We start from the raw sequence: 22,964 nt of genomic DNA on the forward strand, positions 1-22,964 counted from the left end.
AAGGGATAACAGAAAGAATCAGTCTCATACTTTTATATTTAGAAGCGTTCTGCAAACCACTTCCCGGAGCAGACAAGAGTGGGGAATGTGAGGAAATCACTTTGCTATGTTGTGATGTGGAAAGCACGAGCCGCCCAGGGCCTGTGGCAGCGGGCTGCGGGGACATGAGACAATGTTAGCACATGTGTAGGAGGCGAACATGCCCTTGGGCAGCCTGCTCATCCCTTCTCACGACTGGCCAGCTGGCCGGGAGCAGAGCCACAGACCCTCTCTCAAAGACCCCTCCTGCTACCCTTCCTTTGGGGAACACAGTGTCTCCACCTGTCTGGGTAACAGCTGTTTCTGGAAACCAACTCTTCTTTCTGGGGAGGGGTTCTTACAAGGGGGTTGCTCCACTCAGGCCTAAAAGACTAGACTTTAGGCCCAACCTGGGACACAGAGAGAAGGCTCCAGACTGAGGGAGGGGGCTGGAGGGTGCTTAGAAGAGCCACGAGCTTGGAGGGGCAAGGGAACACTCCTGGACCCAGGTCCATGGGAGAGGGGCATGGGAGCGGGATTTTGCACAGGGCCCACTGCCCCCTTCTTTTTTTTTTCTTTTTGAGATGGAGTATCTCTCTGTCAGCCAGGTTGGAGTGCAGTGGCACAATCTTGGCTCACTGCAACCTCCGCCTCCTGGGCTCAAGCAATTCTCCCATCTCAGCCTCCCAAGTAGCTGACACCCGCCACGGCGCCCAGCTAATTTTTGTATTTTTAGTACAAACAGGGTTTTTCCATGTTGGCTGTGGCTGGTCTTGAACTTCTGACCTCAAGCAATCCGTCCATCTCGGCCTCCCAAAGTGCTGGGATTATAGGTGTGAGCCACCACACCCGGCCCCCACTGCCCCTTTCTGAAGGCAGACCTGCTCCTCCCATCAAAAGCTCTTCTCACAGCCATCTCTGTGGCTGGGAAAATGTTGAGATAACAATGCACCAGAGATGAGGGGAAGAGATCTTGCAGGAGCCATCAGCTGCAACCAAGGTTGTTGCTCAAATATTACTCACAGGTAGTGGAGCCAGGCCAGTGTTATTAGGTGAGCCCTGGGGGTTTCGGGGGACGGGGACAGGCCACCTGCTCAGTTACAGTCAAACCATCAGATCTTCCCAGATACTTCCTAGACTCCTTACAAACTCCATTTTACTGCTTAAAATATAAACTTCCTAATAAGTTTATATTTTAAATATTAATGCATATTTTAATGCATTAATCTTAATCTCTTAACTACATTACTAATGATTGGTCCTTTATTTTTAAGGAAAATAACCAAAAAAGAGTCATACTTTTTAAAAAATCAGCTGTTTAGAAAAAGTATTCTGGCTAAAGACATAAAATAAATATTTTAATCTTCTAATCAATAACAATAGATGAAAAAAATACAAACTGATGAATAAAGGACAGAAGCAACTCCTTGTAAAGTGTTTTTGTTTTGTTTTGTTCTGAGACAAAGTCTAGCTCTTGTTGCCCAGGCTGGAGTGCAATGGCGAGATCTCGGCTCACTGCAACCTCCACCTCCCAGGTTCAAGTGATTCTCCTGCCTCAGCCTCCTGAGTAGCTGGGATTACAGGCATGCGCCACCACGCCCTGCTAATTTTTTTGTATTTTTAGTAGAGACAAGGTTTCACCATGTTGGTCAGGCTGGTCTCGAACTCCTGACCTCAGGCAATCTGCCCGCCTAGGCCTCCCAAATAAGTTATTTTTTAAAGCACCAAAATCTTGCAACTCATCACCAGATGCCAAAAGCTTAAGGACAACCCACTTCAAGGGGAAACATAAAGCATAAAGCACACACGGACGGCTGAGAAAAGGGCTCCTAGGGGTGGCTGATGCAATCACTGAACTGAATAGCCAAAAAAATGACAAAAAACCTCAAGTTTATTTCATGCTTACTCCCTTGATCTTTCAGTCAAGGTCCAGAAGGCACTGAGATCTGGCTTCACTCAAGTCAGGAACTGGCTGTGCCCCCATTCCAGGGGGTGCCTCTTATGGACCTCCAAAGTCACACAGACAGAGACAGACAGGAGAGAGACAGAGGGAGAAACAGAGGGAGACAGGGAGATGAGATAAGGGAACAGAAGAAATTGAGAGAGACAGAGAAGGGGAGACTGACAGAGAGAGAGAGAGCGAGAGAGAGACAGACAGACAGACAATGTGAGACCCAGGCCCTGGCAGACAGATGGAGGTGGCGAGAGATCAACATGCAGAGACACAGACAGAGAGAAACTAAGAGACAGAGATCAAGTAACATAGAATCATAGAGAGACAGAGACAAAGGGACAAGAAATAGCACACACACGTGACACACGCGCACACGTGCATGCACAGCGCTCCCCATGCCTGCAGGGCAGGCCCCAGCCCCACATTTACCCCAGCTGCCCCTGGCAGGTCTGTTCTGTTTCCAGTAGCAGGGGCCCTGCCCACCCCCTCCCACCACCCTCCCCAGCAGCCGCAGGGACTCCAGACTGAGTCCCGGGCCACAGGCCTCAGGGCTGCCCAGGGTAACACTAGATCCTGAAGGTTACAGCTTGTCTGTTGGTGGAAGGTGGGAGGGAGTGAAAGAGAGGGGCGGAGGCTCTATATATACACCAGATTCAGACCCTTTATAATGGAGAGCCCTCAAATTAGAGGCTCCTGGTAAATAATTCACCAGGAAGAGTACAGTACCTTCCCTGGGCTCATCCATTATTCATCAATAAATGCACCGTACTGTTACACTTCCTGACATCTAAAATGGTCTGAGCCATTAGGCCAGAAATGAGACAACAGCAGAGCAGTTTCCATCCAACTTTTCCAGAACCCCTGACCCAGCAGTCCTGCTGCTTTTGGAGCTTAAGTTGCTGCTCCTTAAGCAAGGGCAAAGCACTCAGCTTCCAAAAAGGGCCAGGCCTCTCTGACTGTGAGATCCCAAAGGCAGGCACATACCCAGCTCCAAGAGGGCCCTTCTGGCCCTCCCTAGGGCCAGAAAGAAATAACTGTGCCCAGAAAAGTCTTAGGTAAAACCCTTGTGTTCACCAGACCCCAGAGGGAAAAGGGAAAAGAAAAACACTTTTTTTTTTTTTGAGCTGGAGTACCACTCTGTCACCCAGGCTGGAGCGCAGAGGTGTGATCTTGGCTCACTGCAACCTCCACCTCCTGGGCTCAAGTGATTCTCCTGCCTCAGGCTCCCCAGTAGCTGGGACTACAGGCAAGCACCACCACACCTGGCTAATTTTTGTATTTTTAGTAAAGATGGGGTTTCACCATGTTGGTTAGGCTCGAACTCAAACTCCTGGCCTCAAGGAATCCATTCGCCTCAGCCTCCCAAAGTGCTGGGATTACAGGTGTGAGGATTACAGCTATATCTCTGGGTAACCAAACAATTAATGAGGGGAGATTTGTGTTTATAGAAGTTTCCAGCTAATAAACAGAATACCATCATTTTACAACTCCCTAATGAAATAATAGATCTAGCAATGATTAGTGATGGCCTTGTTTGTATCTGTCTAAGGGCAATACTGTTCTGAAGAGTATCAAAGAGCACTTTGGGAGGCTGAGATGGGAGGAGCTCAGGAATTCAAGACCAGTCTAAGCAGCATAGCAAAACCCTGCCTCTAAAAAAACAAAACAAAACAACTAGCTATGTGCAGTGGCACATGCCTATAGTCCCAGCTACCGGGGAGGCTGAGACGAGAGGATCACATAGGCCCAGGAATTCAAGATTACAGTGAGCTATGATTGTGCCACTGACTGAGACCCCATTCTTTAAAAAAAAAAAAAAAAGGCTCAAAGAATTTGACTTTGATGCCAGCCACCAAAGGCAGAAAGACCTGCATCCTAGACTTGGCTCTGAGCAAGTCATCTTGTTGTCTAGGCCTTGGTTTTCCTGAATCTAAAATGGGGCCAGGTGCAGTGGCTCACACCTGTAATCCCAGCACTTTGGGAGGCTGAGGTGGGCAGATAACCTGAGGTCAGGAGTTCGAGACCAGCCTGGCCAACATGGTAAAACCCCATCCCTACTAAAAATACAAAAATTAGCCAGGTGTGGTGGTAAGGGAACAGAAGAAATTGAGAGAGAGAAGGGGAGAGTGACAAAGAGAGAGAAGGGGAGAGTGACAGAGAGAGAGAGACAGACAGTGTGAGACCCAGGCCCTGGCAGACAGATGGAGGAGGTAAGAGATCAACACGCAGAGACACAGACAAAGAGACACTCCCAAGGAGTCCCAGTCACTTAGGAGGCTGAGGCAGGAGAATCACTTGAATCTGGGAGGCGGAGGTTGCAGTGAGCTGAGATCACGCCACTGTACTCCAGCCTGGGTGACAGAGGGAAACTACGTCAGTCAGTCAGTCAGTCAGTCAGTCAATCAATCAATCAATCAATCAATCAATCAATAAATAAATAAAACTGGCTAGCAGCAACACCTGCTCTTTATCCTGCAGGGCCTCTACAAGGATGAAATGCCTCTGGAACTGTAAGGCGCTGGCATACAGTGTAGATGCAGGGTGGAGATGAGGTTAAAAGTTCAGAGACTGGAGTCTGACTACCTATATTCAAATATACTCCCTCACTTACAAAGAGTATGACCTTGGACAAGCTGTTTATCCTTTCCATGCCTTCATTTTTGTATCTATAAAATGGTGCTAATAGGCCAGGCACAGTGGCTCACGCCTGCAATCCCAGCACTTTGGGAGGCCAAGGTGGGAGGACTGCTTGAGCTCAGAAGTTCAAGACCAGGCTGGGCAACACAGTAAGACCTCATCTCTACTGAAAAGTTAAAAAAAAAAAAAAAAAGAATTAGCTGGGCATGGTGGTATGCACCTGTGGTCCCAGCTACTCAGGAGGCTGAGGTGGGAGGATCACTTGAGACCAGGAGATCAGATTGAGGCTGCAGTGGGCAATGATCGTGCCACTGCATCCCAGCCTGTGTGACAGAGCGAGACCCATCTCAAAAGAAATAAAATGAAAGATGCTAATAACAGTACTGGCCTCATAGGCTTGTTGCAAAAAGAAAATTCACATGGTAGCAGAGGTAGCAGGTCTGAAACAGAAAATTAGCTGAGCATGGTGGTGTGCGCCTGTAATCCCAGCTAGTCAGGAGACTGAGGCAGGAGAATCACTTGAACCCAGGAGACGGAGGTTGCAGTGAGCCAAAATCAAGCCACTGCACTCCAGCCTGGGCGATACAGCAAGACTCTGTCTCAAAAAAAAAAAAGAAAAGAAAAGAAAAGAAAATACTCCAATGCACTAGTAATCTAAGAAATGTAAATTAGAACAAGTTCTTCTACCCATCAAATGAAGGCCAAGATTTTAAAAATAACACTCAACGCTGGTGAGCATATGGAGAAAATAGTCCTTCTACTTTGCTGGAGGGAATATAAATTATAATAATTCCCTTCTGGAAAATGGTTTAGTAATATTGTACTAATGTTCTAAAAAATTTATGTCCTTTCTCCTTGCAGAATTGGCTGATTCCAGTTTTGGGACAGGAAATGCACAAGAGAAGCCTAGAACTCCATCTTATCATACAAGGAAACAAGCAAAGACTAGCAGGTCTCATCAAAAGGTCCAGGAGAAAAAAAAAAGATTCAAGGCCTGCTGGGTATGGTGCCATGCTCCTGTAGTCCCAGCTACTTGAATGGTTCAGGTGGGAGGATTGCTTGAGCCCAGGAGTTCATGTTCGGCTTGGGCAACATAGCAAGACCCTATGTCTTTAAAAAAAATAAAATAAATAAAAAGGTTCGGGCTCAGCTTAAAGAGGCTCCCATCAGCCAATGATAGGACCACTTAAGCATCTGTAAGGGTAAGAACCACATGGACTAAAATACATCAAATAGGTTTAAAATTCATAAGTGCACAATGATGCTTAACACAAAACACCCAAAGTCTCTCACTGGCCACCTTTGAAGAATGTTCGAAAACCAATTCATTACTTTGAAAACAGGTAAAGAATCAAGCATTTATTCTTCCCTTTCTTGGACAGCTATATCTCTGGGTAACCAAACAATTAATGAGGGGAGATTTGTGTTTATAGAAGTTTCCAGCTAATAAACAGAATACCATCATTTTACAACTCCCTAATGAAATAATAGATCTAGCAATGATTAGTGATGGCTTCTCATTCCAAAGAGACAACCAGATATTGTATCTACTGAGGGAAATACACATGAAGGGGGGAAAAAAAAAACAAATCTGAACTTGATGAAGCCTCTACATCTAATCCATTATTGAAAAGTTAACAAGTCTGGGCACAGTGGTTCATGCCTAGAATCCCAGCACTTTGGGAGGCCAAGGCAGGCGGATCACCTGAGGTCAGGAGTTTGTGACCAGCCTGGCCAGCATGGGGAAACCCTGTCTCTACTAAAGATACAAAAATTAGTCTGGCATGGTGGCAGGCACCTGTAGTCCCAGCTACTCAGGAGGCTGAGGCAGGAGAATTGCTTGAACCTGGGAGGTGAAGGTTACAGTGAGTCGAGATTGTGCCACTGCACTCCAGCCTAGGCAACAAGAGCGAGACTCTGTCTCAAAAAAAAAAAAAAAAAAAAGTTCAAGCAGCTTTCTAGAACAAATTTGGAAAACAAGACAGAAGTTAGATAACAATGTGCCACCAACTGAAATAATAATCGTGAACACACATTCTCTGTATCTTCTATTACTCCCGTAAATAACTGTTAAAACCCTAATACTGCTATTTAACATTTCATGTGCTTACAGCTGTGTCTTCACCACTAGATTCTAAGATTCCTGAGGACAGGTGCAGATCTCACACTTGGTCTCCTCCATGGCAGGTGCCTTGCCCATGAGAGGTACTCAGGAAATATTGGTTGATTTGTGGTGGTTTTACTGAGCCACATAATTTGGTAGCATTATCCCAACATGATGTGGAACCAGCTGAGGGTCAAAGCCCAATATGGGATCCTGGTAGGCAATTATATTAATTATCATTATTAATTCAACAATCATTTACTTAGAGCCTACCATGTGCCAAATACTTCATAAGACACTGGGGACAGAGAGAAAAACACACAATTACTGCCTTTAAGTGTCTCAGTTTAGTGGGAGAGTCAGGCAAGTAAACATATAATTAAAGTAATAGCTACCACTTACTGACCACTTACTATCACTGTTCCAAACACTTAACCATATTAACTTGTTATAATGCTAATGCCCATCCGGTGGGGTAGGTCCTATGCTCCCCATTATGCAGATGGAGAAATGGAGGCAAAGAAAGGTAAAGCAATTTGCTAAACATCACATAGCTGATGAGTAACAAATGCAAGCTTCAAATCTCAGGTCCTCTGGCCTGAAGAAAGTCTATCTAAGCCCTAGGCTTTACAATAATGTATTATCACACAGGATGATGGGTGGGTGCAAAGGACACAAAAGAGAAGCATCCAAGTCAGAGTCAGGGGATTAAAAAGTTAGGGAGGCCGGGCAGGGTGGCTCACACCTGTAATCCCAGCACTTTGGGAGGTCGAGGACAGCAGATCACCTTGAGGTCAGGAGTTTGAAACCAGTCTGGCCCACATGATGAAAACCCGCCTCTACTAAAAATACATGAATTAGCCAGGCATGGTGGTGCACACCTATAGTCCCAGCTACTCAGCAGGATGAGGCAGGAGAATCGCTTGGGAAAGGAGGTGGAGGTTGCAGTGAGCTGAGATCACGCCACTGCACTCCAGACTGGGCAACAGAGCAAGACTCTGTCTCAAAAAAAAAAAAAAAAAAACTCAGGGAAGAGGCTGGGCGTGGTAGCTCACAACTGTAATCCCAGCGCTTTGGGAGGCCAAGGTGGGGAGATCACTTGAGGTCCGGAGTTCAAGACCAGCCTGGCCAACATGGTGAAATCCCATCTGTACTAAAAATACAAAAAATTAGCCGGGCGCCACACCTGTAATCCCAGTTACTTGGGAGGCCGAGGTGGCCATGAGTCGAGATCACACCACTGCACTCCAGCCTGGGTGACAGAGCAAGACTCCATCTCAAAAAATAAAAATAAAAAATATATATATATAAGTCAGGGAAGAATCCTGGAAGGGTCTTCAACATAAGGTTTTATGAAGAAAAGGGGCGGGTGTGATGGCTCATGCCTGCTATAATCTCAGCACTTTGGGAGGCTGAGGCAGAGAGATCACTTGAGGCCAGGAGTTCGAGACCAGCCTGGGCAACACAGTAACACTCCATTATCTAGGCATGGTGGTGCAAGCCTGTAGTCCCAGCCACCTGGGAGGCTGAGGCAGGAGGATCCCTTGAGCCCAGGAGGTCAAGGCTGCAGTGAGCTGTGATTGTGCCAGGACACTCCAGCCTAGGTAATCGAGCGAGACCCTACCTCAAAAAACAAACACACAAACAAAAAAGGGAATGGGACTTGGCAAATAGAGCAAGTCAGAAGCACAAAGACCAGGCATGATCAGAAAACTCTGAGTAATTCAGGATGCTCAGAATTAAGAGGAGAAGGAGAAGGAAGTACAGCAAGAGGCCATTAGAACACCACTTTGGGGCAAGGAGGCAAAGGAGGTGAACTATAAACCCACCCTGCTCAGGCTGTCCCCCAACAAAAAAAATCACAACCACAATGAGTCCCTGTTTCCAAGGAGGTGGTTGCTAGGGTAGGAAATGGACTGAAGAAGCTCTTTGTCATGGAGAGAATGGCAGGCACAGTCACAGAAGTCATGGCTATGGGATAATGCCATACCTGCTCTATTAGTTTCCCAGGGCTGCCATAACAAATTATAACAACTGGGTGGCTTAAAATAACAGAAATTTATCCTCTCACAGCTCTGGAGGCCAAAGTGCAAAATCAAAGTTTTGGTGAGGTCAGCTCCTTCTGGAGGGCACACGCTTCTGTCCTTGCTCCTGGTGGCTGCCAGCAATCCCTGGTGCTCCTTGGCTTGTAGCCACATCACTCCAACCTCAGCCTTCGCCATCACAAGCCGTCTTCTTATAGTGTACCTCTGTCTCTAGGCCTCTTCTCTTCATTGGGCGCCAGCAGTCATATAGGATTCGTCATTCACCTTAATAAATTGATCTTACCTTGGTTATATCTACAAAGACCCTAATTCCAAATAAAGTCATATTCACAGGTACTGAGGCTTAGGACTTCAACATATATTTTGGGAGGGCACAATTCACCCTCCAATATCTGATATTCTGCAAGTTGCTTTTTTTTTTTTTTTTTGCTATACAGTTAACCACAGATGTCTTTCCATGTCTGTTCATATAATTCTACCTCATTCACTTCAACCACTGTGTATTATTTCACTGTATCAATTACCCATAATCTATTTATCCAATACCCTAGTAATGGGCATTCAGATGGTTTTCCTTTTTTTTTTCTTAACCATTACAAAGAATATTCTTATTCTCTGTACAGGCATCTATGCACATTGATAATGAGAGGGCTTCTATAGGATGGCTTCCAAAGAGAATGGGAACAAAGAGAATATAATTTCAAATTTTTGATAAATGACATCCAGCATTATCTCCAGAGAAGCTTAAAAAAAAAAAAAAAAACAAAGGCCAGGCACGGTGGCTCACGCCTGTAATCCCAGCACTTTGGGAGGCTGAAGCGGGCGGATCATGAGGTCAGGAGATCAAGACCATTCTGGCTAACACAGTGAAACCCCATCTCTACTAAAAACACAAAAATTAGCCGGGTGTGGTGGCGCCTGTAGTCCTAGCTACTCGGGAGGCTAAGGCAGGAAAATCACTTGAACTTGGGAGGCGGTTGCAGTGAGCCGAGATCGAACCACTGCACTCCAGCCTGGGCGACAGAGTGAGTCTCAAAAAAAAAAAAAAAGGCAAGCGACAAATTGTTCTTCAGAAAAGTCGTGCAGGTTGGGTGTGGTACCTCACACCTGTAATCCTAGCACTTTGGGAGGCCATGACGGGCAGATCACGAGATCAGGAGTTCAAGACCAGCCTGGCCAATATGGCGAAATCCCCTCTCTACTAAAAATACAAAAATTAGCCAGGTGTGGTGGCGGGTGCCTGTAATCCCAGCTACTTGGGAGGCTGAGGCAGGAAAATCACTTGAATCCGAGAGGTGGAGGTTGCAGTGAGCTGAGACTGCACCACTGCACTTCAGCCTTGGCGACAGAGTGAGACTCCGTCTAAAAAAAAAAACGTTCACTTTGGGAGGCTGAGGCGGGCTGATCATGAGATCAGGAGATCGAGACCATCCTGGCTAACACGGTGAAGCCCACCTCTACTAAAAACACAAAAATTAGCTAGGCGTGGTAGCAAGTGCCTGTAATCTCAGCTATTGGAGAGGCTGAGGCTGGAGAGTGGTGTGAACCCAGGAGGCGGAGCTTGCAGTGAGCGGAGATCGCGCCACTGCAGCACTCCAGCCTAGGTGACAGAGCGAGTCTCTGTCTCAAAAAAAAAAAAGTTGTGCTAATTTATGCTTTCTTAACCAACACTGACGCTTAACATTTTTGTCAACCTGAGAGACATAAAATAATACTTTGTGGCTGGGCATGGAGGCTGACACCTGTAATCCCGGCACTTTGGGAGGCTGAGGTGGGCGGATCACTTCAGGTCAGGAGTTCAAGACCAGCCTGGGCCAACATGGCGAAATCCCATCTCTACTAAAAACACAAAAATTAGCCAGGCGTGGTGGCACGTGCCTGTAATCCCAGCTTCCCGGGAGGCTGAGGCAGGAGAATTACTCCCTCCCGGGAGGCAGAGGTTACAATGGGCCCAGCTCATGCCACTGTACTCCAGCCTGGGTGACAGAGCAAGACTCCATCTCATAAATAAATAAATAATAATAAAACTTTGTTTTAATTAGCATTGTTTCTCCTTAAGAAGATAAAACAATTTTTCATTTTTAACTGGTTAAATTTCTTCCCCACCCCCAAACAAGATTTCAATTTAAATTGGTACTTGGGGAACACAGAATATGAGATATGTTATTGTTCTAAATTTCTTTTTTTTTTTTTAGACAGAGTCTCGCTCTGTCGCCCAGGCTGGAGTGCAGTGGCCGGATCTCAGCTCACTGCAAGCTCCGCCTCCCGGGTTTATGCCATTCTCCTGCCTCAGCCTCCCGAGTAGCTGGGACTACAGGCGCCCGCCAGCACGCCCGGCTAGTTTTTTGTAGTTTTTAGTAGAGATGGGGTTTCACCAGGTTAGCCAGGATGGTCTCGATCTCCTGACCTCGTGATCCGCCCGTCTCAGCCTCCCAAAGTGCTGGGATTACAGGCTTGAGCCACCGCGCCCGGCTGTCCTAAATTTCTTATTGTCCATTTTATGTTCAACTTTGTTGCCTTATTTTCCTTATTTACTGTTCCCTTATTATTATTTTGTAATTAATAAGATCAGAAATATAAGATCTGATTTTCTGGATTACATGTGGCACTCACCCTCCCTCCTCCAAAATGGTCATTAAATTACTGAATGACTTATATGTACCAGGCACTGCTCTAAGTACTAAGAATACAGCAGTGAACAAGACAGTGAAGGTTCCTGTTCCTAATTGCTACTTCACCGAAGAAGAAAAAGTGTTTGCACATGATTTGAGAAAACAGATGGGAGTGAGAATTTTCACCCCTGGGTGCAGACTTGCCTCAAAATTAATTTAAATACTGTCCTGATCCATTTGAGAGCCTTCTAGGGAAAATCTACTCTGTTCTCCAGGTGTCCTAGAAGGATTCACCAAAGGAATAGTGAAGGTAGGAGCAGAATAGTGAAGTGGTTCGTGAAGGTAGAAGCAGGAATAGCTGCCAGACAGCTGTGCCCCTTCCCTGGAGGGAAGAGTCATGCCCCCAGGCGCCCAGTGCCTTCAAAGGTTAAGGCTGTGAGTTCAGAGAACAAAGGAAGTTTTAAGGAAGAACATCTCCTCCCCAGTCCAGGTAAAGGGGGACATAACTGAAGCACCACTCCCAGCCTCACTCCACCTCCTTCCATCAGCCCCAAGGAGGAGGACGTCTGAATGGACACATTTGACCCCAACCCTTCCTCCTTTCACTTGGGAGTAGGGGGTCTGCTCCACCTGCAGGAAGCACACATTTTTTATAGGTAGCTACACACACACACACACACACACACCTGTTAATATTCCAGAACTGCTATGACAAGGGAGTAAGTCTGCCTAATTCAAGGATGAATAAGACATTTATCCACTTCAGATTAAAGCCTTGTTGCTTGCTCATCCAATCCCTGGTCTGTCTGTCTGCTTTTCTCCCTCCCTTTCACCTCCTTCGACTGGTTTTAAACTCAGAAGGCAGAAGGGTATTTACTGATGCTGTCAATACAATTTCTATTATAATGGTTTATGCCTGAGCATTTGTTTTTATTTTTATTGATTCTGTGAATGGATAAATGTTCCTGTTGTATTTTCTAAATGGTTACTTGCTGATAAGTAGCAAACCTTCTGGGTTTTGTTTAGGTTTTGTATTTCCCCAAATGACTCAGTTCTCTCACTGATTGTAGTAGTTTTTCAGTTGATTATCGGGTTTCCCATGTAAAAAAGGTACCTCTGGCCGGGCGCGGTGGCTCAAGCCTGTAATCCCAGCACTTTGGGAGGCCGCGACGGGCGGATCACGAGGTCAGGAGATCGAGACCATCCTGGCTAATGCGGTGAAACCCCGTCTCTACTAAAAAATGCAAAAAACTAGCCGGGCGAGGTGGCAGGCGCCTGTAGTCCCAGCTATTCGGGAGGCTGAGGCAGGAGAATGGTGTAAACCCGGGAGGCGGAGCTTGCAGTGAGCAGAGATCCGGCCACTGCACTCCAGCCTGGGCGACAGAGCGAGACTCCGTCTCGAAAAAAAAAAAAAGGTACCTCTGCAAAAATATTAACTTTATTTAGACTTTTAGTCTTTTTTTTCCTGTGAGTGACAGGGTCTTGCTCAGTTGTCCAGGCTGCAATCCTCCCACTTCAGCCTCCCAACTAGCTGGGACTACGGGTGCACGCCACCTGGCTATATTCTTTCTTATAGCATTATTTCAGCTAAAAGAATAATAAATAGTAGTGACTTTATTATTTTAATTTAGTGACTTCTTTAATGCAAATAGCATTGCATTTCATTTTTAAGTATAATGATGGCTATGTTTTTTTTTTTAATCAGAAACAGACGTTAATTTGTATCTAGTGTCATTTTTGCCTCTCTTGAGAGAATTGTGTGACACCTCTGAGTTTTTTTTTTTTTTTTTGGTAGGGGTAGGAGGAACAACGTCTTGCTCTGTTGCCCAGGCTGGAATGCAGTGGCAGGATCTTAACTCACTGCAACCTCCACTTCCTGGGTTTAAGCAATTCTCCCGCCTCAGCCTCCCAAGTAGCTGGAATTACAGGGACCCGCCAACACAACCAGCTATTTTTTTTTTTTTTTTTTTTTTTTGAGACAGTCTTGCTCTTTCACCCAGGCTGGAGTGCAGTGGCACAGTCTTGGCTCACTGCAACCTCCATCTCCTGGGTTCAAGCAATTCTCCTGTCTGAGCCTCCCAAGTAGCTGGGACTACAGGCGCCTGCCACCACACCCGGCTAATTTTTGTATTTTCAGTAGAGACAGGCTTTCACCATATTGGTCAGGCTGGTCTCAAACTCCTGACTTCAGGTGATCTACCCACCTCAGCCTCCCAAAATGCTGGGATTACAGACGTGAGCCACCTCACCTGGCCAAGAGATGTTCCCCAGAATGGCTCGAACCACCCACCTCCAGAGTTGGAGGCAAGCATACCAATCAATCCACGACACGGAGGGTTGAGTGGCGCTCTGTATTTTTTTTTAGTACAAAAGGGGTCTCACCATGTTGGCTGGGCTGGTTCTCAAACTCCTGACCTCAGATGATCTGCCCACCTCGGCCTCCCAAAGTGCTGGGATTACAGGCATTAACCACCATGCTCAGCCACCTCTGACATCTTATGTTGATGAATTATAAAGGATAAGCCATCCATGCATTTTTGGGAATACATCCTTTACTTCTTTATGGTACATTATCCTTTATCATATTGTTAGATTTAATTTTCGAGTATTCTATATTAGACTTTTACACCAACGTTTCTAAGTAGTGTGGTTTTCCTTTCTGCACTGTCAGCATTTGAGAACAAGGCTATATCAACTTTGTGACACACACAGGCTGTTGTCCATCTGTTCCTTGGCTCTGTGACAGTCTCTACAAAGCATTTACAGGCTCTACTTCTTCAACATTTTTCAAAATTTCCCCTCAAAACTATTTGATACAACTATCTTTCAGTCGTTTTTTAAGAGTTACTGATCTATCCGGTCATTCTATCTTTTTTTTCACATCTGCTTAGTTTTTTATTTAGTTAAGTATTAAGGACCAGTTAATCAACTCATTAGATTGGTCAGGGCAAGACACTTGAACTACGCAGCAGGATTTAAAAAGCAGTTGGTTTTTGGTGGTTCTCTGGTAATCACACAAACACATACACACAAATTTGTAGAGTACTCTGAATATTGGATTTCCCCCGTGATCTTGTATAATAATGCGCTGTTCACAATCTGCAGTATTTTTGAAAGTATATAAATTGGACACGGCCAAATTAAAGATATTTCAGGCCGGGCACGGTGGCTCAAGCCTGTAATCCCAGCACTTTGGGAGGCCGAGACGGGCGGATCACGAGGTCACAAGATCAAAACCATCCTGGCTAACACGGTGAAACCCCGTCTCTACTAAAAAATACAAAAAACTAGCCGGGCGAGGTGGCGGGCGCCTGTAGTCCCAGCTACTCGGGAGGCTGAGGCAGGAGAATGGCGTGAACCCGGGAGGCGGAGCTTGCAGTAAGCTGAGATCCGGCCACTGCACTCCAGCCTGGGCGACAGAGAGAGACTCACACAAAAAAAAAAAAAAAAAAAAAAAAAAAGATACTTCATAAACTCCTATAAAGTATTTGGGAACTTCAGCTGTATTCCCCAAAAAATCAGTTTTAAACTATAAAGAACAAAAATGCATATAAAATCAAAACAGATTTAACAGACGTCTTTGAAAAAAATCAAATTATAATTCAATTTTCTACTTTTTCAAATATGACTAAGAAAAAGAGTCACAAGTAGTAATGTCTACCATCTTTTAAAAAATCCTCTAATAATTTTTTTTGAGATGGAGTCTCGCTCTGTCGCCCAGGCTGGAGTGCAGTGGCACGATCTTGGCTCACTGCAAGCTCCACCTCCCGGGTTCAGCCATTCTCCTGCCTCAGCCTCCCGAGAAGCTGGGACTACAGGCGCCCGCCACCACGCCCGGCTAATTTTTCGTATTTTTAGTAGAGACGAGGTTTCACCGTGTTAACCAGGATGGTTTTGATCTTGTGACCTCGTGATCCGCCCGTCTCGGCCTCCCAAAGTGCTGGGATTACAGGCCTGAGTCACCGCGCCCGGCCATGATTTTTTTTTTTCTAAGAGACGAGGTCTCAGGCCAGGTGTGGTAACTCACACCTGTAATCCCTAAATCTCTACTAAAAATACAAAAAACTAGCCAACCGTGGTGGCACATGCCTGTAATCCCAGATACCTGGGAGGCTGAGGCAGGAGAATCGTGCCACTGCACTCCAGCCTGGGCAACAAGAGTGAAACTCCATTTCAAAAAAAAAAGAGAGATGGAGTCTCACAAGCTGGTCTCGAACTCCTGGACTCAAGTGATCTGCCCACCTCGGCCTTCCAAAGTGCTGGGATTACAAGGGCGTGATCTGGGCTCACTGCAAGCTCCGCCTCCCGGGTTCACGCCATTCTCCTGCCTCAGCCTCCCGAGTAGCTGGGACTACAGGCGTCGCCACCACGCCCAGCTAATTTTTTGTATTTTTAGTAGAAACGGTTTCATCATGTTAGTCAGGATCGTCTCGATCTCCTGACCTCGTGATCCACCCGCCTCCGCCTCCCAAAGTGCTGGGATTACAGGCATGAGCCACTGCGCCCGGCCCAACCAACCAGATTCTTTAATAAATTTCAGTCATTATATTTCCCTGGCACAGATTTATTAGCATAGCACCAAACATGGTAACCCCTGATAAATATTAAAATATTTTCCTATCACAATGATCACAATTCTAACTATTAGTAAACACTTCCTTAAATGGTAGCCCTCTCTGTTAAATGGTAAGCTCTCTGGGGACAGTGAACTTGTCCATCCCGTTTCCTGCTCTATCTATATCCCTAGTACCTACTGGGTACCTAGAATGTACTCAAGAAATAGCTGTGGGCCAGAAGCAGTGGCTCATGGCTGTAATCCCATCACTTTGCGCAGACTGCTTGAGTTCAGGAGTTTGAGACCAGCCTGGGCAACAGAGCGATACCCTGATTCTATAAAAAAGTTTTTTTAATTAGCCAGGCATGGTGGTGTGTGCCTGTAGTCCCAGCTACTCAGGGGGCTGAGGTGGCAGGACTGCTTGAGTCTGGGAAGTCGAGGCTGCAATGAGCCATGATTGCGCCACTGCACTCCAGCCTGGGTGACAGAGTGAGACACTATCTCAAAAAAAAAAAAAAAAAAAAAAAGGAAAAATAGTTGTGAAGCTATGAATGAAATTAAAGCTTCTTTTTTCTTTGTTTTGCCTATTGTCCTCTTATTTTTCTACATTAGAAATGCCAGTCATGTCTTTTTTTTTCTTTTTTTTTTAAGTACTGGATCCTAAATGACTTATCTATTTTATATTTTTAATTTCAAATTTATTAACTTCAAAGTTATATTCAAAAGAAAATTAATAATCTTAAATTATTTCCTAAAAAACAAGACTGAAATAAATGAAAATAAATTAATCCACTGCCTAAAGTTAGAAAAAATAAAACAAACTTTGCCATTATTATAGGTTTGTATCATGTAAAGAACATGAAACTTTCTTATTCAATCTAAACTCCATTTCAGTTGGAGGCTTATTCCACTGAAATTTATCATCATGAAATTTATTATCATTTTTATCTGTTTCACATTTTAATACTACAATGCTGCTTCCTTTGTTGTAAATATGATGTAAATATGATTTCATTTAGTTTCTTCACCTCTTATGATCTGCAAAGATTATTTCTTGCTTTTTAATTCTAGTAGCATACTGTTTACTACTTTTAAAAATATTGACTTGGCAGGATGCAGTGGCTCACTCCTGTAATCCTAACACTTTGGGAGACTGAGGCGGCTGGATCACCTGAGGTCAGGAGTTCGAGACCAGCCTGGACAACATGGCAAAACCCCATCTCTACTAAAAATGCAAAAATTAGCCAGGCGTGGTGGTGGGCGCCTGTAATCCCAGCTACTTGGGAGGCTGAGGCAGGAGAATTGCTTGAACCCAGGAGAAGGAGGTTGCAGTGAGCTGAAATTGCACCACTACACTCCAGCTTGGGTGGCAGAGTGAGACTCTGCCTCAAAAAAAAAAAAAGTTTGCTTCTTTTTTCCAGCAGCATTCCAAGAGAGAAATGACAGGATGTGAACTAAGCCCAGGACTAGGAGACTAAAGGAGAGGGAATGGATTTGAGAGCAGTGAAGGGCATACTAATCAATGGAGAAGAGGAATAAACAAATCTAGGCAGCAAGCAGTGCCTTAAGGGCCCCCAAGTCCATATTGAGGAGGAGTTGGGGGCTCATGCTGAGTGTCTCTCAAGTTCACCTCCCAGAACAGCAACCCTTGCAACACACACCTCACTAGACCCTCACCATAACCCATGAGGCAGATATTACCATTTCCATTCTACAGATGAAGAAACAGAGTTCAGAAAAGTTCAACTGAATTTTGGTCTCTGGAATCCAAAAACGTCTTGAGCTACCACTGGGCAGCTGAGGCAGGGTTAGGTTGTGTGGGAAAACTGAGGACAAGACTTTGACCCACTGGATCAACCTTATCATCAAGTTGCAGGCCACAAAAAGAACATACCTGATAAAATAGAAAATAGAAAGCAGCAGATAATTCGGCGCTAACTGATGAACAGAGAACAGACACAGTCTCAAAGATCAGGGATAAAATCTCCAGTGGGGAAGCTCGGTCTGGTGCTTTGGATCCGTTTCCATCGGTCCTTACAGCCGCTCGTCAGACCCCAGCAGCAAAGATGGTGAAGCAGATCGAGAGCAAGGCTGCTTTTCAGGAAGCCTTGAACACCGCAGGTGATAAACTTGTAGTAGTTGACTTCTCAGCCACGTGGGGTGGGCCTTGCAAAATGATCAAGCCTTTCTTTCATTCCCTCTCTGAAAAGTATTCCAACGTAGTATTCCTTAAAGTAGATGTGGATGACTGTCAGGATGTTGCTTCAGAGTGTGAAGTCAAATGCATGCCAACATTCCAGTTTTTTAAGAAGGGACAAAAGGTGGGTGAATTTTCTGGAGCCAATAAGGAAAAGCTTGAAGCCACCATTAATGAATTAGTCTAATCATGTTTTCTGAAAACATAACCAGCTACTGGCTATTTAAAACTTGTAATTTTTTTAATTTATAAAAATATAAAATATGAAGACATAAACCCAGTTGCCATCTGCGTGACAATAAAACATTAATTCTAACATTTAAAAAAAAAATCTCCAGTGGGCACTGGGCTCCCACACTGCCAGTTACCTGAACAACCCTGGGTTATCTGGCCATCTCGGCATAATTAGTAATCATGGAGGTGGGGATGTTTGGATGACAAATTATCTGATCATCCCAGCAATGCCCCGCATTTGAACCATGTTTACTAATTTTTATAGATTATTCTGTGTGAATTTCACAGGCCCATTGCAGAACAGTGATTCAGAAACTTTTTTGGTCATAAACCTGTTAAGAATCTGATGAAAGCTATAATCTCCCTCTCCACAAAAATAACAAATACAAAATCGTGTATGTAATTTTGACACGTTCATATCCTTTGACAGAGCAACTCCACTTCCAGGAATTTGCCCTACAGATATACAAGCACAAGGGCAAAGACAGATACAAGGATATTTGTGGTGGTATTGTTTAAAATAGGAAACCCTCTGAAACAAACCTGAAGTCCACCAGTAGGGCACTGGTGAAATAAAACAGGGAAGTGGGGGCAGGATGGGGTGAGGGAGTATAGACAGTACTGGCTTCAGGCTTAGCTTCCCCTTAAAAGATGCAGGGGCCTTCCTGCCCCCTACCCAACCTGGTGCCCCCAACTCAGCAAGGTCCCTGGAGAGGAAGAAATGCAAGCAAGCGCACAGGAGGAGGCTAAATAATGAATTGTAAGTGTGTGTTTTCTTTGGCCAGGGCAGTCTGGCCAAGCTCTGGGGGCTGCTGGGCAAACATTTTTCATATTTTAGTAGCTGGCCTATGCCCAAGGCAGTCAAAAGTTAAGCAAGCTTTGAATGAGCTGCTCCCTTGCTCTCCAAGATCCCAAGAATTCTTAATGAGGTTCTAAGGCAGTGGCCTCCAGGCCTCCAGCAAACTGGTCATGTTGCCTTAAATATCACTTACCCTTCACTACTTTTAATGAATGCAAATGATTCAGCAACAAAACACTTAGCCTGAAGCGAAATCCGTCTTTGTGCAGCCGGTTTCACCAGCTTGCTGACAGTCCAGCTCAGGCAGGGCGCTACCGGACAGGCAGGCAGGCTGGCCCAGCAGAGCCGCAGGTGCCCAGGCTAGCCCAGGCAGACCCCTGCACACCCAGGGCAGCAGCAGCAAAAGGCAGGAAGTGCAGAGCACAAGGGAAGATCTCCATCCCACCCACCACACTAGCGACCAGGTGCAGACCTTCACAATTCCACCTCTTTATGACTCTGGCTCCAGGGCAGAGGAAAGTGTGAGCAGGAAAAACAAAAGGTATTTATTTGATCTAAGGAATGGGGCTTGGTCCCAGGCACCTCAAAGGCTGGTCCGATCACCACCCACCCCCACCTCCCCTTCACCTGAGGCCAGGTTCCAGAGGAACTCAGAAAGAGAACCTGCAAAGCTCACAAAGCTCGCTTGGATCCCGGCCCTCCTTCACCAACTGCAAGGAAGTGACAAAAACAGAGACAGTGTAAAGAACCCAATTTACACCCTGTTTTCGAAGTTCTCTTTTGGCAGCAAAAACTGAAAGCAATTTTTCAGGAGTCTAAGAGCAACTTTTAACTAATTTCTTTCCAACCTGAGGCTCAGGGGGATTTCTTGCCCTGTCAGCCTGATCAACACCTCTCCCCGGGGCTGAGATAGCAGCCCTGGCCCAGAACAGGCAGCTGTTAATTCAGCTGCCACGTCTTCACCAGCTGCTGGCGGGAGACCCACAGAGGTCCATGCAGGCTCTCTCTAGGCTTTCTTGGTTGTGAATGCAAATATGGAATCAGAGGGCATTAGACCCAAACTAGGCAACTGGCTAAACTTAGGACTATTGAGAGCCCACACATATCTGCCTAGCTGCCTTAGACATAAAAAGGGCTTTGAAATATTTGTTGACTTGGTTTAAAAAGGGGCTGACTTGGCCCCTTTCAACCTTCACAGGACAGAGAAGACAAGATCAGTCTCCCCAAGAGAAAAAAGTTTCTCATTGTATCTTAGAGGGCCTCCAAAAATAAGTTATATTGCATCAAAAATGCCCTTAGCTGTACATCTATCTTTCGAAAAAAGAGCACTGCAATTTTCTTAAAACAATCAGGAAGAACATTTCAATGCCATTCTTCCCCATGAGTTAAGGCACACCATCTATTATATAATATCTTATTATTAAAAACACTCTCATAGAAAGCCAACCGAAGCAGAAAAGAGCATTCGTTAATCGAGGGGCTGAGTCTCCTAGCCCCTGGGACTCTTAAGTTCTTGCCTTCCATTAATTGACCCCTTTCCTTCCTGGGCCTCAGTGACCACGCAGGAAGAATGCTTTCCAAAACCCCTATGTGGTAAAGTGCTTAAGGCTACAGAAGTGAACAGGTAGAAGGCTTGACACACACATCTACACAGCAATCTACTGGTTTTTGTTTTGTTTTGTTGTTTTTTTAAGACAGAGTTTCATTCTTGTTGCCCAGGCTGGAGTGCAATGGCACAATCTTGCCTCACCACAACGTCCGCCTCCCAGGTTCAAGTGATTCTCCTGCCTTAGCCTCTCGAGTAGCTGGGATTACAGGCATCCACCACCACAACTGGCTAATTTTTTTTTTTTTTAAGTAGAGACTGGGTTTCTCCATATTGGTTAGACTAGTCTGGAACTCCCAACCTCAGGTGATCCCGCCTGCCTTGGCCTCCCAAAGTGCTGGGACTACAGGCATGAGCCACCATGGCCTGGCCAGCAATCTGTTTTAAAAAAACAATTTTGCTTTTGATATTCATACAAAAGGGACACATCTTTCTCTTTTCATCCACCATATAAACCCCATAACCAATCCACCCCACCATCAAATGAACTAGAACTCAACCAAATAATTTCCTGGCCTTTGGGAAGCTACAACGTGCCTGAAGGGGGAAAGGTGGTGAAGCAGGAGAATAGGGTCTGCAGGAAGGGAACCTAAGGCTGTTTCACACCCATCTCCTCCAACTAAATTGAAATGAACGCCCTGACTTTGCAGGCCTAAGTAACACAGAGGCTACTACTCACTTTCAACCTTTCTGCCAGGCAGATGGGAAATTGGCTGTCTGCAGCCAATCATACTGAGTGCAGATCCTGTCCTCATTTACAACTCTGTAACTTCACTCCAGCCTCTGAATGGTTGCTGTCCACAACCAATCAGACTGACATGCTGGCCCAGTCTTCCTTTGCATAGAAGTGTAACTTTGTAACTTCACCCTAGCCACTGACTGGTTGCTTTTTCCAACCAATCAGATGTTTGCACAGGAGCATGACCTTTGCATGAAGTGGCCAGTAGGAAATTTTTAGGGGGTATTTGGGTCCAGGAAGATTCTGCATCCCAGCCCTTAAGCCGCTCCTTGGGTCTGCTCCCACACTGTGGAGTGTACTTTCGTTTTCAATACATCCCTGCTTTTGTTCTTCTGTTGCTTCATTCTTTCTTTGCTTTGCTGGGAGTTTTGTCCAATTCTTTGTTCAAAACACCAAGAACCTGGACACTTGCAGTCACGACCCTCTACCAGTGACAGTGGCATTCAGTAATGCTTGGGTAGCACAAAGTAGAATGGATGGCAACCAGTTGTCTCCACAAAGTTAGAATCAGCCCCACACAAGTGGGCTGCTGGGGAAGAAAACGCTACCATCTCCTGTCCGTCTCCTGCCTGCCTGAGCCAGATCTCCATCCTCTGAGCTCCTGACATTTACTGTGTGCCTCTCTTTGGTCTTCTCTGTACCCTTGTCTTGTTAATCACTCTCTTCAGATTCTGTCTTGATTCACCTACCAGCAATCCATTCCTGGAGTAAACTGCCAGTGTCTCCCAGCTCAGCCTTTCAAATTGGAGACTGAATTAGCCAGACGTGGTGGTGGGCGCCTGTAATCCCAGCTACTCTAGAGACTGAGGCAGGAGAATCGCTTGAACCCGGGAGGTGGAGGTTGCAGTGAGCCGAGATTGCGCCATTGCACTCCAGCCTGGGCAACAAGAATGAAACTCCACCTCAAAAAAAAAAGGAGAACCTGTCATCAGAGAGTCACTGTATTCTTTCCATAATAGACAGACTGTGTGCCTTCTGAGGGATACCTACCTCCTCTTGTAAACATCTCTTGCCTTATGAAGACTTACAGTCACCAGCCACCCGCCACCAACATACACACATGCACGCAATACTTAGCATGATGCTTTATGCCTTAAGCATCATTTGTAATTTACATGACAGACTAAAAAGAAAATGGGTTTTATTGAAAGTTACTTGCCGGGCGCGGTGGCTCAAGCCTGTAATCCCAGCACTTTGGGAGGCCGAGACGGGCGGATCACGAGGTCAGGAGATCGAGACCATCCTGGCTAACACGGTGAAACCCCGTCTCTACTAAAAATACAAAAAACTAGCCGGGCGAGGTGGCGGGCGCCTGTAGTCCCAGCTACTCCGGAGGCTGAGGCAGGAGAATGGCATGAACCCGGGAGGCGGAGCTTGCAGTGAGCTGAGATCCGGCCACTGCACTCCAGCCTGGGCGACAGAGCAAGACTCTGTCTCAAAAAAAAAAGAAAGTTACTGGTAGAT

The 22,964-nt window shown here is 45.6% G+C and overlaps 1 protein-coding gene and 1 pseudogene across 2 annotated transcripts in view; one reads left to right on the forward strand and one right to left on the reverse strand.

The window, feature by feature from the left end:
- Positions 1 to 22,964, reverse strand: part of PTK7 (protein tyrosine kinase 7 (inactive)) — an 84,525-nt gene that overhangs the window by 44,863 nt on the left and 16,698 nt on the right. The window lies entirely within an intron of this gene.
- Positions 17,918 to 18,452, forward strand: LOC111543067 (annotated as a pseudogene). The gene has a single exon (XR_002731745.2). The product of XR_002731745.2 is annotated as a thioredoxin pseudogene (transcript).

The sequence above is a fragment of the Piliocolobus tephrosceles genome, chromosome 5 (assembly GCF_002776525.5).
Source record: "Piliocolobus tephrosceles isolate RC106 chromosome 5, ASM277652v3, whole genome shotgun sequence".
NCBI classification, from domain to species: Eukaryota; Metazoa; Chordata; class Mammalia; order Primates; family Cercopithecidae; genus Piliocolobus; species Piliocolobus tephrosceles.